At 38.1% G+C, this 18501-nt stretch overlaps 1 long non-coding RNA gene across 1 annotated transcript in view; it reads right to left on the bottom strand.

The window, feature by feature from the left end:
• LOC134299587 (uncharacterized) overlaps positions 1-18501 on the bottom strand; it is a 41636-nt gene that overhangs the window by 12923 nt on the left and 10212 nt on the right. Inside the window, exon 2 of the long non-coding RNA XR_010006799.1 lies at positions 12973-13055. This is a non-coding gene — a long non-coding RNA (uncharacterized LOC134299587). The remainder of the gene's footprint in view (positions 1-12972; positions 13056-18501) is intronic.

The raw sequence follows: 18501 nt of genomic DNA, 5'->3' as shown, positions 1-18501 counted from the left end.
CAGTCATAAAAACCCTTTTTGGGATTTTCATATGGTGTTTTGCTAGCCTTCAGGTTCTACAGCTTCTGTTCCTTCTGTATGATCTGAAGTGTTCAAGATATCTTGATCTGTTTTCTTTGAGAAGATGCTCATGTGACTTCCATTCAAGAACCATTTTTAAAGTTAAAGAGTGGTCATTTAATGATTTTGTTCCCCCAACACATTAGGGTGATGTAGCATAAAGTAGCTACCAATGATACTACCTTTCCCTGGTAATGGGTTTGTGTACTGTGTGGGAAGAGAAAATGCTGATGGCAGAGCATCCCATGTCAGAAACCAGACTAAATGTGCTACTGGGCAGAAGCAGGTGACACTAGCAGAGAATTTCTCAGAGACAGCAGCAATGGCACCAAATCTAATGCTTGCAAAACCCCATTGAATATCTTTTATCATAAAACAATTCAAAATGAAACAATAAGACGAAACTCTCAAGTCAGGTGGCATTCAACAACCTACTAGGATACAGCAGAGAGCAACTACCAATAGCACTGTGGCTAATGATGCAACTAGACCAAAACCAAAAGAATGTTCAGCTATTGATGTGCTCAGAGATTAAAGGAAAGTACAAATCTACACAGCACACTGCAGGAACATCAGATGTGATATGCATGAATTAGGGGAAACTAGGCAGTAAACCAAGAAATTGAACATATAAACATAATAATATTGGGATGAGCAAGCTAAAGTGGACAGGGATTGAACATTGGAGCTGATAATATGATGATTTGGAGGTCTCTCATTCATAGGGTCGCAATGGCTTTGTAGTGCAATCCATGCGTAACTCCACATATATAGATTTATGCTTTGACTCATAGTGTCTGGTCACCTTCAACTGCCTAAGTATGCCAAGTGCTTCCACTGGCCTTGGCCTAAGACACAACAGATTTCCATGGCATCTAAGACATTTAGCATGTGCACCACTGCACTGTTTCCTGAGTAGAGATAGCCTAAGTCTTGGACATTCATGATCTCCTTACCTCCAGGTTACATGAATGTAAACTATCATACATAGATTTGCATTTGAGGACAGTTCCAAAATGCTGTTTTTATTTCCATACATTTTAATCGCCCTGCGACAAGAGAAGTAGTAACTTGGAATAGGAAAATGGAAGTGGGAAAAGATCCAAGCCATCCACTTCGACTGTCATCATCAGCAGCAGAAACAGAGATCTGGACTGCTTTTAAAGACACTTGAATATAAGAGTACTTTGGACTGTAATATACTGAGGGGGAACCAATGAGAGACACAGACACATGTTTGACTTTCTATTATGGGTGAAGAGCAGCAGTTTTGACAGGGAAGCCATCTGCTATTACTTTTCCTTTGTGCCATGATGCCAACCTGGTTAAAAGCCATGAAATATGTTTTATCATTAAAATATGGAAATAATTATGATGAATCACAATTTTAAAATGGCTTTCACCATTATGTGTATGCTAGGAATATTCCTCACAGCCATAGAGGAATATTAAAAAACCCACATCCTGCCCTTGTGAAATATTTTACCTATTTTATTAATGATGTTAGCTCTTTAATGAGATACCTAGAAGGAAGTTCCTGAGATGAAAAGTCTAGTCATTAGCAATCTATTTATACCTCAGAAAGTTTCTTTTTTAAGGAGATAACAAAGCACTCTAATGCGTACCTTTGAGACAAAATACAGTGCTGGCTGGTTACTTTAGTTTAGGCAGGCAGTGAACCTGCTTCAAGCTTTAGTCCAAATGTTATATATGCTCGGCATAGAATCATTTTAGTGTTGGATTAGGACTCTAGAAGACAAGGGTTCGAAATTCCCCTCAGCCATGGAAAACCAAGTAAGTGACTGAGGAGAAACATAATGAGCCATCCAGAAGATCGGAAAGGTTGTTGAATAACGTGGTAGCATAATGCAGTGGTTTGAGCACTGAACTTTGACTCTGGAAACCAGAGTACCACTCAGTCAAAAGAACCCATTGAGTGGTGGTAGTGGTGGTGGTGGTATTATTATTATTATTATTATTATTATTATTATTATTATTATTATTATTATATTTCTGCCGCGCTTTATCTCTCTAAAACAGAGACCTAAGTGGATAAATTTGGGCAAAACAAAAGATGGAAGCAATAGCAAGACTCCTTGCTATATCTATATATATAAAAGAGTGATGGCATCACGGCAATTCACAAAACAACAAAAGTACAGGCCCCCCAACCTCAAAATTTGACAACACAACCCATCGTCCACGCCTCAAGGTTGATACAACAAAAAGAAAAGAAAAATAAAGTCCTAATTAGAGGGAGAGCAATAATTTTTTTATCCAATTGCTGCCAGTTTAGAGGGCTAATCTCTGCCCACTTGGTTGCCTAGCAACCAAGGGACAGCCAGGTTTCAGTTAGGGGACAGGCAGATTTAGGCCTCACTTAGACTTCTTCCACAGATTATCTAATTTGCACTGGATTATATGGCAGTGTAGACTCAAGGCCCTTCCACACAGCTATATTACCCATTTATAATAGTATATTATCTGCTTTGCACTGGATTATCTTGACTCCACACTGCCATATAATCCACTTCAGTGGGCATTTTATACAGCTGTGAAGAAGGGGCCTCATATAATCCAGTTCTAAGCAGATAATTTAAGATTATCAATATACAGTAGAGTCTCACTTATCCAGCGTAAACAGGCCGGCAGGATAAGTGAATATGATGGATAATAAGAAGGGATTCAGGAAAAGCCAATTAAACATCAAATTAGGTAATCGTTATACAAATTAAGCACCAAAACATCATATTATACAACAAATTTGACAGAAAAAGTAGTTCCATGCGCAGTAATGCTATGTAGTATTTACAGTAGTCTCTCACTTATCCAACACTCGCTTATCCAACATTCTGGATTATCCAACGCATTTTTGTAGTCAATGCTTTCAATATATCGTGATATTTTGGTGCTAAATTCATAAATACAGTAATTACTATATAGCATTACTGTGTACTGAACTACTTTTTCTGACAAATTTGTTGTCTAACATGATGTTTTGGTGCTTAATTTGTAAAATCATAACTTAATTTGATGTTTAATAGGGTTATTCTTAATTCCTCATTATCCAACATATTCGCTTATCCAACGTTCTGCCGGCCCGTTTATGTTGGATAAGTGAGACTCTACTGTACTGTATTTACAAATTTACCACTAAAATATCACAATAAATTTAAAACAATGACTACAAAAACATTGATTATGAAAAGGCAGACTGTGTTGGATAATCCAGAACATTGTATAAGCGAATGTTGGATAAGTGAGATTCTTCTTTAATATGAAATAATTACTGGGATAGAATAATGCAGAACAATATAATCTCTAAAACCAGGACAGTAAATAAACAGGGGAATTCCACACAGGAAACAATCGGGGCCAGCTAACACCTCCCAACAAAGTATTCCCATCATCAAAGTCTGGCAAATACTGTTTTCTCAGGGCCACAGACAGTAGAAGCACATAAAATATCGCAAACAACACCACTCTGAAAACAAGGGAATTCCAGACAGGAAACAATCAGGGCCAGCTAACACCTCCCAACAAAGTATTCCCATCATCAAAGTCTGGAAAATCCTCTGTTTTCTCAAGGCCACAGACAGTAGAAGCACATAAAATATCGCAAACAACACCACTCTGAAAACAAGGGAATTCCAGACAGGAAACAATCAGGGCCAGCTAACTCCTCCCAACAAAAAATTCACTCAGGGAGGAAACAGCCAGGCTTTAAAGCTGCAAGGCCATTACATCCTAATCATTTTTCCTAATTGCGGCATTCATACTTGCCTCCAACAAACAAAAAAAACCAATCAGAAATATTGTATATTCACAACCTTTAGGAAATAATATCCCCTGATGGTGCAGCGTGTTAAAGCGCTGAGCTTTGGGGGAGCGGAGAGAGCCCCCACTGTTAGCCCCAGCTTCTCCCAACCCAGAAGTTCAAAAACATGCAAATGTGAGTGCATCAATAGGTACTGCTCTGGCGGGAAAGGTAACACCGCTCCATGTAGTCATCCCACATGACCTTGGAGGAGTCTACGGACAACACCGGCTCTTCAGCTTAGAAATGGAGATGAGCACCAACCTCCAGAGTCAGACACGACTGGACTTAATGTCTGGGGAAAACCTTTACCCTTGACCTTAACTACCACCAATTCCTCAATACTTTATTTCCCATACCACCAGACTTCGCCACAGCAACGCGTGGCCGGGCACAGCTAGTATATATATATTTGCTCTTTTTTATTTTTGCTAAGGAAAAGGAAAAATTTGCACCTTGATCCTGGGCAAATCACTCTCTCTCATCCTGAGAAGAAAATAGCAAACTCCCTCTTAATCAATGGTTCCCAACCTTTGGCCCTCCAAGTGTATTGAATTTCAACTCTCAGACGTCCCAGTGATCTTACCAACTGTTAGGAATTGTGGGAGCTGACGTTCAAAACACCAGGAGGACCAACGATTGGGAACCACTATTCTTAATAAATCCCTATGATAGGATAAGCATAAATTGGTGGCAGCTTGAAGGCTCATATTATAAAACCCACAAAGTTGGGTTTGCTTGGACAGCTCCTTTAAAGTGTGAACCAAAGTGGACTCCCCCCTTGAAGTGGACTTAGCACCACACTGGCGTCAGAGCACCACTCTCCAATGATAAAATATACAGTGTGCAAAGCTCTATGTCGTATTTTTCATTATGTCTTAAAATCAATACAACACAAGTACATCACAAAGAAAAGACAAGGAAATTGTTTATACTTATTAAACTGAATAAGTTTATATACGTTTCTTCAAATATTACTCAGGATTTTAATTAAAGTTCTATTACCCTGTCAAAGTCACTCAAAATCTTAAAACAAATCCTCATAAGTTACCCATTTTAGTCAATTCTTTCCTTAGGAAGTTATTATATGTATATCAGTAATTCTTCAAACTGTCTAAATTTAAAGATTTTTTTTCCCACATCAGCTTCTCTGCTAAGGAAGCTCTGAATATCTACTGAGCAATCCCTCTTTGCCGCAGAGAATAACATAAAGCATACTAAGAGCCAGTGGTGTCAAACTTGTGGGCCTCCAGATGTTTTGGACTTCAGCTCCCAGAATTCCTGGCCATTGGGCAAACTGGGCTTCTGGGAGTTGGAGGCCCAAACATCTGGAAAGCCACACGTTTGACACCTCTGCTTTAAGCCCTCTGGTGTGTGTGACATAAAGTCACTCACACCTGCGGGGATCAATAACTAGAAGCCAGGCTACATCATTGACTTTAATCTTAGTGTCAGGCACCCAACTGGCCTTGACATTTAGACACTTGCATGTTTGTCTTGGGCATGTGGAGTTACTTAATGACGATAGTCCATAGCATTTTATTAGAACGACCAACTTTCAGCCATGAATTTTCGAGAGATTACCTAACTCATCAGACAAGCAAAATTGCCCATCATATGATGCTCCATCTTCACTTATGGCACAGAGGTCACCAGCTCCCATTCTGATGTGGCTCCGTGGTTCAAGTGAAGAGGGATTGTTGTAAGCTGCCAGTGTGGCAACACGGGAGGCTTCCCATGTTGCATAGGCATCAACGAGGGTAAAAAGACGGACACGTTCCCTAATGGGATGGGGTGAGTGGGAAGTTGGGTGTTGCAGGGCAATGGGTTACCCATACCTCATGCTGGCGAATTCCAGTCTTAATGTGATAAGGTCCTTAGCCACAACAACTTTTGCACATTTCCATGTCAAGGTATAGACATGTGAATAGTTAGATTCCCAAAAACATAGTTGTAGTATGGGAGTTTCCATGAAATATGGGAGAGTTGTTCACTCTATTGAGCACTGCTGCCAGGAACTATTTTTTCTCCTTGTGTGATGCATGACATGTGGCAGTCCTTAGCCATGACAACTTTTGCACATTTCCATGTCAATCTGTAGACATGTGAATAGTGAGGTTCCCAAAAACTTAGTTGTAATATGGAAGTTTCCATGAAATATGGGAGAGTTGTTCACTCTATTGAGCACTGCTGCCCGGAACTATTTTTTCTCCTTTTGTGATGCGTGACATGCATCCGACTCATTCCAATGAGTGAGACTGTCCTACTGATTCTATACTGGTTTCTTTGCTCTTCATTTTCAGAACTTCAGGAAAGATAAGAGCTTAGGAAGTAGGTAGAAAGGGGGAAGGTAAAAATATACCAAAAAGGAAAGATGGAAAGTTGGGAAACCATGTGAAATCAAAGTATATTGTACCTTAGATGTCTTTAACTTTCACTTAGCAAAAATACATCACTTGCTAGGGAATAGATGTTTAAATATGGGAAAAGGAGCAGTTATTGAAAATTGTTAGAAAAGTTAAAGAAAATAGGGAAATAAATGTTAATAATATGATGTTAATACAATGATGGCCCAGTTTTTTAAAATGTAACCAGGAGCGTTTTTAGTTTGGTGAAATATTGACCATAGATTATAACTTGCAAATATAGATTGAAGAGCAGTTCTTGCAATTTTTTTCAGCAAAATGATGAATCTGTCCTGGATTTAATCTTTTGCCACCTCCAAATGCCCATGTTTGAAGATTTGCGCAGTGAGTTATTTTGACACATGAAACAATAATTGTTATCTGGATTCATTTGAAGGACGAAAAAATTGTTGCATTTTTGTTACATTCTTCCTTTTGGGGTATTGCATGAATTTGAATTTGAATTTGTATTTGAATTTAAATGTTTTTCTTCAGTTAGCATGCTGGTTGGGTTAGAATAGAAAGTGCTGTCTTAATTTTTTTTAATGCTGCTGTTGTTTTTGGTGGATAGTTCTGGGGTATTTGGAAGGAATGGGGGACATTCTTGATTTTTCAGGTGCTTCGTGCAGTTACCAGTCTAATACTCACCAGGTAGGGTTCTTTATTTTCCACCCTTTTAAGACCTTCTCAGTGAGTTAACCTCAAACCTGTATCAACAGTTAAAATGTGGTGCACTTGGAATTAGGGATAGTCTGAATCCATATCAGTTCGTTCTTTTCTGAATTTTCTCCCTGAAACATATGTCTTTAAATATTCTGCTGTAGTTCACATGCTATATTTGTTCCTTTAGGGCAATGAAGGTGGGGTGGGGCATTTTTTTTCAATCTTTCAGGCACTTCCTTCATTATTTGACAAGAGCAGAAATGGAGCAAGAGATTAATTCTCTAAATCAGGCAAGAACTAATATATTTTCTTCCCTTCCTAATTCCATTGAGACCCAATTGTAGATCCAGGTATTTGGCAGCATAGAGACATGTGGCTAACAAGTGATATTTTGATATTTTGATGTGCGAAGCGGGCGGGGGGGCATTCTTTCAGGTGCTTCATGTACAGATACACTTTGAAGCTGTTCTGGGTTGGATTCTCCTCTCTTCACAACCAAGTTTGAAAGTTTGCACAGTGAGTTATCTTGAAATATGGAATGGCAATTGCTGTTTGGATCCATTTGGAGAGAAGATTTCTCCCATTCTTCCTTTTCTGTTAACATTGTTTCATTTGTACAGATAACCATGTTTGAACTGAAATGTTTTTCTGTAGTCAACATGCTGTTTTGGTTCATTTTTGGCAATATGGGATGAGAGGGGGAACTGTAGTATTGAACCTCTTCCAGTTACATCTCCAATCGCATTCAAAAAAGAAGGTAAATCAGCAGGAAACTCAATCAGGATGGATTCTCTTTTTGCCACATTCTGGATGCCCATCTTTCAAGGTTGGTACAATGCGTTAGTCTTGACCATATAGCAGCAAGTAGGATTTGGAAGCATTTTGGATAGGAATAATCTTATTGCATGCCAGTTCTTTTAATATGTGTATTATATGGAAATGTGTTTTAATATATGCATTTTACTGTATGAATTTATGATGATGTGTTTGAACTGTGTTGTGGCCCACCGTGAGCCATGTGAATAGATGGTTACCAATTATTATTACATATTATTATTATTATTATTATTATTATTATTATTATTATTATTAAATTTTTCACATTGGTGTCTAAAATGTGCACCTTTAAATGCTTTTTTGGTATTTAACATGCTTTCTTGCTCCTCTTTGGCAATAGAGGAAATGGGAGGGGGGCACTGAAGCCTTGAGTCTTTTCCAGATGCATCTCCAGATCACATTCCGACCACAAAACCTACGTTGAGCCTACGACCAGCTCAACTGGCAAGTCCCAATACCATTTTTATCATGTAGTTATCTTCTTTAGTGCATTGCTTTTGTGTGTGAGGATTTTGCCTGGTTTCTTAACATTTGCTTCCAAGAACATCCAAACTCCCAAAACTTCCAGCTACAGAACCACGTCAGTAAGTTGTCTTCCTAAGATTGCTTAAGATCAGAAGAGAGGAAAAAATGCCCAATGCACAAGGAGTTCACACGTCAATGAACAAAGGAACAGGTGAACCATACTGTTTTTCTTTCACGTACAAAATGAGTGGGTCTCTCCTTTTACAAAAGTTCAGGTCACGAACATGTGTCAGTCAAAGAAATTTGCTTAACCATCCACATCTATAAAAACAGCCATTTTCTTTTTAGCCTTTCAGGAACTTCAGGTACATCTATGTTGCTTTTGGTACTTAACATGCTTTTCTCTGGGGTAACTGGAAGGACTAGGAAAACACTGATATCTTGAGAATGGAGGAACCTCCAGACCCAAGGAATTCCCACTGTGATAGACTAAACAACAGGTGAGCCATCTTTCCTCTCTTTCCATACCAAGTACAAATGCTTTTGCGTGGAGATTTCCTTTTATGTTTTTTAAACAGCTATGTTCTTGCAAAACAAGATATTCACAATCAGTCACAGAAGTCATGTCAGTAAGTACAGTTTCATTCTTCTTCTTTTATATAGAAATGTATTCTCCTATTTATCTCTAGGGCTGGAGATAGACTTAGGAATGTTTAATGGTGTTTTTTCCCAGATCAGGTAAGGAAACTCCCAGATAAGTGAGTTTTCATTTTTGGTGAGTATTTTCCTCTATTTTCATACCATGCTTAGATTTTTAGACTTGATTGCTGTGATTTGCTGCAGTGGTAGTAACTCTAAAATAACCGTTTATATAGTTTAATGCTTATGAATGTCTAAATATTTTTAATAGGGTGCAGGCACACCTTTCTTAATAGATAACATCTAAATATCATACTCCGAAGAATAAACAGTCTATGTCTTCTGAGGTTGGAAAGCTGGGGTGAGTAGCTCCTATCTGAACAGTTTTTAAAAGCTTTTTATGCATTTATTTGATTTGCTTTTCAATTGATTTATTATAATACTGGTAAAAGTTGAAGTCCATTTCAGTGTTTACCTTTTGTATGTTTTTTGTATGCTTTTTAAGTACGTTTCTTTTGGTCTCAATTCTGAAAAAGATGTGAGATGATGATGATGATAATAACAATAACAATAATAATAATAATAATAATAATAATAATAATACCTGGATAGGCAGGAGTTCTCAGTTGTAGAAGCAGCTTTCATCATCCTAACTGGGAGGTTTTCTTTTCCTGAGAGAACACACATGTGTTCTCTCAGGTTTTGCTTTTTTCCTCTTTGCATTGCCAAAAAAAGCAAAAGACACTGGTGGTTGGCACTCCTGGCTTCCAGGATGGGGTTCAAATCCCTATGGTGTCCTTGCTTACCTCCCAATGCGACTAGGGCTTATTGTTCTAGAGGCTCCCATATCAAGAGGATGATGAAAGTATTGCAGCAGACTTTGAAGGAAGTCTCCTAGGTGCTGGATCTAGTTTTAGAATAGGCTTCATCATCTTGAGATCACAGGTTAGTTGGACTATATGGTGCTTTAGAACATTATGATCATCCAGAGATGCCCAACAAACCTATCAAGTTCCTTCAGTGGGAACAAGGGAGATGGGGCCTTTTCAATTACTGTTTCCAGATACCAGAATGACTCTATTACTGCTGGGCTTTCGTCGGCAGATTAAAATATTCCTCTGCCATCAGGCATTTTATACTGATATGGGCTGGGGGGTTTTTTAACTGTGTGATTGGGATTTTAAGGTTGGCATAAAGTTTTAATACATTTTAATATTTTAATGTTTACCAGCATAACTTTTTAAAATATTTTAAGTTTTATGTTTATATTGTAATATTTCTGTGTTGTTTTTAATCAGCATTATTATACATCAGTGTTAGCTGCCTTACATAGCTATACTAGTAGAAAAAATATAGTCAATAAATATAGAAAATAAAGGGTATACTTCTACTGTAGTATTAAGGAAGTTTGACCCAAATTTATCTGTCCTGGCTCAAGACTATGGAATCCTGGGAGTTGTGGTTTGGTGAAGCACCAAAACTATTTGGCTGAGAAGGAGAAAGACCTTGCAAGACTATAACTCCAAGTATTTCCTCACATTGAGCCAGGATAGTGAAAGAAGCATCAAACTGTTCTAATTCTGTGGTGTAGATGCAACCTTAAACTCAAAACAGATTCACCACACTATTTTTCCATCCCCCCCCCCCCCCCCCCGCCTGCTCAATAACACTATATAACATGATTTTTGGTCCTGGGTTATAAATGTCATTTCCTAATTGGTTCTATCATAAAAACATGGAAAGGGTTTATTAAGGGTTTATCCTACAGCACAACTTTTTCAATAAATAGCTCATAGGACCTTATCACACACACACACACACACACACACACCCAGTGCTGTTTCACCAGCAAGTGTGGCATGGCAACGCTTTCCCCATCACACAGGGGAAGAGTCGCCCAACTGGGACAGAAGTTTGCCGGCTCCATTTGAGCCAGCACACCACAGAAGCCTTCCCGTGTTTATGAGGAAGCGTCCTAGGACACTGGCACGCCGGGTGGGGGCAGGGCCTATGCAGGAAGTTGAGGAACATTGTGTGATGGACTGGGTGCCATCCATCCCTCAACTGACTGGCAAGCATATTAGGACACTTAAATTGATAAGTGTGATGAAGTCCTTAAGAGCCAACATATTCAAGACAGTTTGAGGCAGATACAAAAACAAAGTTTCTGGAGTATAACAACTACGTACTTTCAAAGTACTTTCAATTAAACAGGAAATAACACTTTCAAACCCAGGATATATATTTTTTCAAATTTTGTTACATAATGTAATTATTTTGACACCATTTGTTGGCCAAGACAGTCCTATCCTCTCCTGAAGGAGCTAAAACAATTATGGGACTATTTCCATTTTGCTGAGCCCAGAAGGTTGCTTTTGGTCTAATCTCTGATACGTTTTTAATAGTTTTTTGTTTTTATTTCATTTGTATTTATATCCCAGGCATCTCCTAAGTGAGATCCAAGGCAGCTGACACATGAATTAGCATAAGGTACATGTATTACACATTAGTAATAAGAATAATTTGGTGCATTATTTCCTAGGTGGGCAAGACTTGGCATTGCAGAATATGGGATAGGAAGAGAACAACCACCAAAGAATAATTTAAATCTCTTTTCGATTTGCCATGAACACATTACTCAGCCTTGACATGTTAAGGCAACACACTCCCATTGTCAAGGAGCAGAAAGGTAAAGGAAAGGGGTTCTCTGAGTATGTGCAAAGGAAGGGAAGGAAGTGCCTCCCCTGCCTTCACTCACCTGTTTATATATTCATGTGTGTGAGTGGTGTAATCCTCCACATCAGGGCTCGTTGTGGGCATGAGGCTGTACTTTTGGGATTCCCTCCCAAAATATACAGAAGAAATAGAAGGGCAATACTGGAGTTGGGAGGATCCTCCAAAATTAGTGTCATGAAAAATTTCATAGAATACCATGCCCAAACTTTATAGATTTCCCTACATTATTAAGCTACAGATCAGGTGTCCTTTGTTTGTGTGTGACTTTAAAACATTTATATAATTTATTCTTTCTCTCCACCTTTTTTGGCCTTGTCATTCTAGTTAACAGCTGCCAGTGCACTGCCATACTTTTTACCCCCTGGCAGATCAGGCAAATTACTCCCAATAGAACGGCTGCCAATCAACATAATGGCAAAAGGTGTTATGTGGGCAACAAGGATCAATCTTCTTTGCATAGAACAGTGAACAAATCATTCTAAAAGGCTCACTTTAAACAGACCAAAGCCTGAGGTGGTTTGAGAATGCCCATGTTAACATTTACCAATGTAAATGTGGTGTCTCCTCAACTTCCATAATTAATTTTTCAAAATACTGTGAATGTTTTAATAAGCAGACTATTGCTATATAATTTTTTGATTACACATTCATCTGAAAAGCACCTTAATCAAATGCTATTGAAGAAAATCAGTGTTCAGATTATCTGTTCATTTGCAAGGTTAATTTTTTCATGCTACTCTGAAAACTGGATTTTATTATTTGGCATAGTACATGGTATCTGTGCTCGCCCTGTATATTAATTCATTCCATCAACAATTTCAAAAGAGTCATTCAGGATTCCAGGATTTAAAAAATCTCATCTCTCAGAAAATTGTGGCTTGATGAGAAGTCTTTCAGGCCATAAATATTTCTGAAACATACAGCTTCATCAATGAAATATTAATCAGGATGCTTCTATTATATGAGTCACAGGGAAGGGCAAGTTTGCACCTCTTGTCATATAATCAACTGACTCATAACCTTTGACTAATGAAAGACACGGTGTGATATTCCAGAGCTTTGGTTTTTATTTTAAACAACTAAAGTTGTTTCAATATGATCTATTCTTCTTCTATATATCTTCCTTTCCTGCAGAAATGAAATCCACACAGTACTAACACTGATTTATTTATCCATAATCAGATCTGGCATCAATCAATTCATATGCTGAGCAGAAAATATATGAAATAATAAAAAGCATGTTTTTTTACAGTTCTAATGTATTGTTGAAATAGCTATGCCTAGCACAAAGTTGTCCCAAGCAGCTGAAATAATTATATTGTTTTCTTAAAATGAAATTATTGATCTTACCTCATTTAGAGCTCTGAATCTTATTTATGAAGAGACGATGGCTTCCTCATTTGCTAGGACTGAGAAAAATCATTCGCATTTCCCTGAGGATGAGAAGAAGGAACAAAGTTTATATTTCCTTCCTCGTTTGTGTATATACTGGAGAAAAAACAAAGTTCAGTATAGATTTGTTCACAGAGTTGAAGATCTAGAGATTTTAAAAGAGATTTGTCACATAATCTGCCATAACACAGTGGCAGGGAGTAGTAACTCCCCAAACTCAGCCTCAACAAATGTTTACACCATCTGGAACAGCTCTGTTGGATGACAACTCCAAGATGAAATCAATATGGCAAAATATAACCTTTCGGGAGTCTCTGTTAATAAGACAGTGTTGGCAGTGTGATCATACTTCTCTTGTATAGTTGTCCAAATTGATTCAATGCCTATAAATCGTTTGTAAACCAAGGAACAATATTCTTGAGTGTGTTTGTATTGAAAGTCTTTTATATTTCGGTATTCCACACTTGAGATCAAAGCTTCAACTGAATCACCATTACATCCCTGGAGTGCTCAAGATCCCAGTGGATGTGATAGATCTCTAAGAACAGACCATCTTACAGACAAGACTGCTACGGTCAATCCAAGTTTCACAATTAAATTATCTAACCATGACAAAGTAATTACCATCAGTCTCACATCAGATTCTTTTCCCACCCAGTAGCAATATGCAGATCTATTGTATGAACCGCTTGTTATTTCTCTTGAAACAATAACCTCTCAAGACAGTGCCTACTGGTAGTTGCCATGATGGTCATGTAGTCTTAAGTAATGCCGGTACTGTTCCATTATCCGGTGGTGGCCACCAGGAGGCACTAGAGCAAGGGTCCCCAAACTTTTAAAACAGGGGGCAGTTCACGATCCTCAAAGTTATTAATAATAATAATAATAATAATAATAATAATAATAATAATAATAACAACAACAACAACAATAAAAAAGAGGGTTGGAAGAGACCCCTTGGGCCATTTAGCCCAATCACCGTTTGCCTTTGTGCACCAAAAGCACAAGCAAAGCACCCCTGACGGATGGCCACCCAGCCTCAATGTAATAATAATAATAATAATAATAATAATAATAATAATAATAATAATAATAATGGTTGTAAGAGAAGAAGAGACCCCTTGGGTCAATTAGCCCAACCCCCTTTGCCCTTGTGCCATGGGGGCTGGAAAAATAGCTTCGATGGGCCGCATCCGGCCCCCGGGCCTTAGTTTGGGGACCCCTGCACTAGAGGGAGAAGGATAGTCCATTTTACAGGGTGGAGGGTGAGGTGGAGGAAAACCATTTTCCCCTGTTTTCCTGTTATTCCTTCCACCTGTCATTGAAACAACTCTAGTTTATGATATGGGTATGGTGAAACTGGGGAAAATGGTTTTCCTCCTTCAACTCCACCCCCCCCCCCCCCCCCATAAAATGGACTATCCTTGTCTCTCTAGCACCCCCTGGCCTCTCAGAGGCCATCTCACAGTGGCCTTGGTGTAATATTTAATTCCCTCAGAACATTGGGGTTCTCCAACACTACAGTAACCTACAGCTGGATTGGATGCTCCTTGTAGTTTCTTCCAACTCTGTGATTCTATAGTTCTACAGTCCAGAGAGCAACTAACTCACTTGAAAATCTCTGGTGGCCATTTACTTTCAGTGTTATAGCACTTCATACAATCGGCCCTCATTAGCATCTAATCCCCATTCTTGGCCACTTTAACAATGCAGTTCCAGTACTGACTCATGAGACTGCTTCATCAATTCACACTGAGCTAATTTTGGAAAGGGTTGCAGTAGTGTCATGATTTGAAATCTTAAGAGTATAGTCCAAATACCATATACTACAAGGACCAGTCTTTCTCTCACCATGTTGCAACAGTCACATGAGCAATCTCTGTGTACTCTGTATCCTTGTATATATTAACATTTTCTAAATAATAATTTGAAATCAACCCCTTTTGTACTCAGAAACTATATATCCAAGGAACCATGTAAGAAATCTAGCTTTAGATTATTATTCTTTCACTACGACTGAATAGCTATACTCTGGCTACCATTTTGTTTTCATTTTTAAACTGATGTTCACAAGAGAGAAATAGAACAAGTAAGATAATACACTTTTGTGGTAATGCTAAGGGGCTTCTTAAGCTTAGCTTAGTTTAGGGACTTCAACCTGCATGAACAAATGCAAAGTTGTAAATTTGAAGTAAGAATTCAGGGAAATTATACTAGCCTATTATCTCTCTCTCAGATTGAAAAACACTCTTTGGGCCAAGAACTTTTTCATGAATAATGCCAAAAAGGAATGCTGGCTCACCTGATTTATTCCTAATCAGAATAATGCTAGGCAATGTTCCATCCACACTACATGTGTACACAAATCCATCAGTGTAAAGGTAATTCATTCAACTTCAAGCCAATACCATTTATAACAAATTGACAGCAATTCCAGTTAAATTGTATGTCAATAACAACTGAATTTAATTTTCTTAAGTTGTAGTCTCTCAAAACATGGCATTCAATTTTGGATCTAGAATTTTTCAGTATTTTATAAATAATTTCTATGAAGAGACAAAGGGATGCTTAACAAATTTGATACTAAACAGGAAGAGACAGCTGATAGGATCCATGCAAAGTTCTATCTTTAACGAGAAAAAGGCATCAACATATCTGATGAGTAACATTTGTTTAAGATACAAATCAAGGGACACAATGGTACCACTCTGGTACATTTGTCTCTCAACTTTTGCCCACCCATTCTAGGCAAAAAAAAAAAAAACCAACAGTAAGATGCAATATGTCATGAAGAAAAAAAAAACCATGGTGATAAAGAGTCTAAAGAAGAACTGAAGCCCACAAAGGGCTTCCTTGTGGCCCACAGAAGGGGCTGAGCTTCCCCTTTGCTGGTCAGCTCTTCCTGTGCCTACCTTCCTGGTCCCATGGGAATGGTACAAAGCTAGTGAATGGGTGAAGGGGCTGTGATGCCTTTTTGCTGGTGAGCCCTCTCTGCCTGCCTTCCTGGTCAGGCAGGAAGGGAGGAGTGGCCTACAGAAGTTTTGTTTTTATTTTTTCCAGTATTGGCCCTTTACAACTGCCAAGTTGTACGGGCCTGGCCTAGAAACTCAATGAGAAACTATAGAGGAAGTTTGGTATGCTTAGAATGGAGAAACAAAGATTGTGAATATTGGGGAAAAAAGTCTCCCTTTATCTGAGGGGTTGTGATATGGAACATAGAGCAAGCATGTTTTATGTTGATTACAGGGTTATGTCCCAAACCAAGTTAAAAGAAAAGGAGATTCTGCCAACAGATTAAGAAGAAATTCCATGAAGTAAGAACTGTTCAGAGTGAAATGGGCTACTTTGAAAAGTCTAGGGTTCTCTTTCACTAGAAGATTTTCAATAGAACTTGGAATAATCAGAATAAGCCATCTGTCAGTGATAATTTAAATGTGGAGTTCTGCATCTGGAAGTGATTGAACTAGATTACTGTTAGTAAAGGAAAAAGCTGTGGGATTTCATCATGATGTTTTTTTTAAAATAGGTACAGAAAAAGGGACAAAGCTTAAAGGTTATTAATTTTGTTATTATAATAGATGACCTAACATATTGTTAATCAAAATGAAAGGGATCCTGGACTTTGTCTCCTCTTGGCCCCACTCCTCCAGTGGTAGACCTGTTTGGATTTATTCCACAACAGTCAGTAGCACACCAGACAGAACTTGAATCCTAGTGTCATTCATCTTAAATTCCCTCAATACCCTCTGACTCTGGAAAAGCGTATAACTGATTTAAGCATCTGAAGAAGTCTGGAAACCCACCAGAGCTACAGCAACTGTTCAAGTGTATAAGGTATTCACTTCAGGCAAGAAGCAAAAAATATTAATATTTGGGAAAGAAAATAATCCAAGCTGACGTAAATAGAGAATATCAACCATATTAACCTCCATCCCCCTTTGAGTATCAAATCACTCTCTTCAAGATCAGTATTCAACATCTAAACTTACTTAACTCCCAATTTTCCATTTATTTTTTGGGTGGCAAAATCAAGATGAAATAGATGTTCATGCCAATTAGTATTGTGAACTTTGTATCTGAAAACTTCTTCAAAGAATGAGAAAAGATATCTAGCGCAAAAAGGAGTTTCTTGCTATATTATATCTTTTATACATAATGAAACACAGGTTTGCAGGATGCAGGATACATTTACAAAGTGTTGAATGTTTGCCTATGTATATAAATGCTGTAATCCGCTCTAAATCCCCTAGGGGAGAAGGGTGGAATATAGATAAAATGTATTATTATTATTATTGAATGAGTATATCCGTCAAGGCCAATTAAACCTGACTCTTTAACAGTATATTGGTGAACTGTTTGGCCAATTCACCCTTTAAGGCATTTAAAAATACATCTGAAGGAGCTATACTGCAAATTACTCTTTTCACATTCTTTTTGACATCATTCTAGATCTCATTGCATGAGAGCAGATTCAGATGAAGCACTGACCAAGTTAGTTTTAGAAAACCTTTTAATTTAAAAAGTACTGTGGAATGAGGGAAAAGGGACTATACTTTGGGGAAACTCTTTTAAAGAAAGGGATGGAGAGGGGACCTCTTGTATAAAGGAATAAATACAACAAAATCTCTAGGATCAGGTCCAATATAGAAAATAATTAAAACCAATGATTTTGTTTTACAAAATTGGCACATATTTGTAAACAACTCCCGAAGAATTGATGTGTTTTTGTTCTAGAAATCATCATTTGCTACTGTTTAATATTCATTTCTTTGTTTTCACAGTTTCCAAAGCAGATGTTCCTAATAAATATGGAAAACAGCAAAATAGCTCTACCGGAAAGAAGAAAAAAAAAAGCATTTCCTTAAAGACATTTTGAAAACCCAAACTTATAACATTCATAAATTGGTTTATTTTATTTTCTTTGAGAAAATGCCTCTTAAAAGCCCAGTGAAGTTTCCATTGCTCCATAGCCCATGTAAAATGGAGAGTGTGGATCACTAAACCTTAAATCCAGTATCTTCCAACATTTACAGCAGAATGTGGAACAGTAAGAGCATTCTGAGCAATTCCCTAGAACTGACAACTGAGAGGAAGCGGAACAGGAAAATGGTGAAGCTGAGTATCATGTTTGTCAGTTGAGACTCATTTATTTATTTATTTATTTACAGCATTTATATTCCGCCCTTCTCACCCCGAAGGGGACTCAGAGCGGATCACATTACACATATAGGCAAACATTCAATGCCTTTTAACATAGAACAAAGACAAGACAAACATAGGCTCCGAGCAGGCCTCGAACTCATGACCTCCTGGTCAGAGTGATTCATTGCAGCTGGTTATAGTTGGCTTGCTCTCCAGCCTGCGCTACAGCCCGGGCTCACTTGCATATAACCTGTGAATTCTTGCCACATCAGACATTTTACCACCTTGGAGGGTTGGAAAAGAGAACAGTGATGGTAAACATGAGTTGGTGTCCTTCATGAAAGT

Source organism: Anolis carolinensis, chromosome 5 (genome assembly GCF_035594765.1).
Source record: "Anolis carolinensis isolate JA03-04 chromosome 5, rAnoCar3.1.pri, whole genome shotgun sequence".
In the NCBI taxonomy this organism is placed as follows: Eukaryota; Metazoa; Chordata; class Lepidosauria; order Squamata; family Dactyloidae; genus Anolis; species Anolis carolinensis.
The sequence above is the reverse complement of the archived record's forward strand: the minus strand, read 5'-3'. Positions and strand labels throughout refer to the sequence as shown.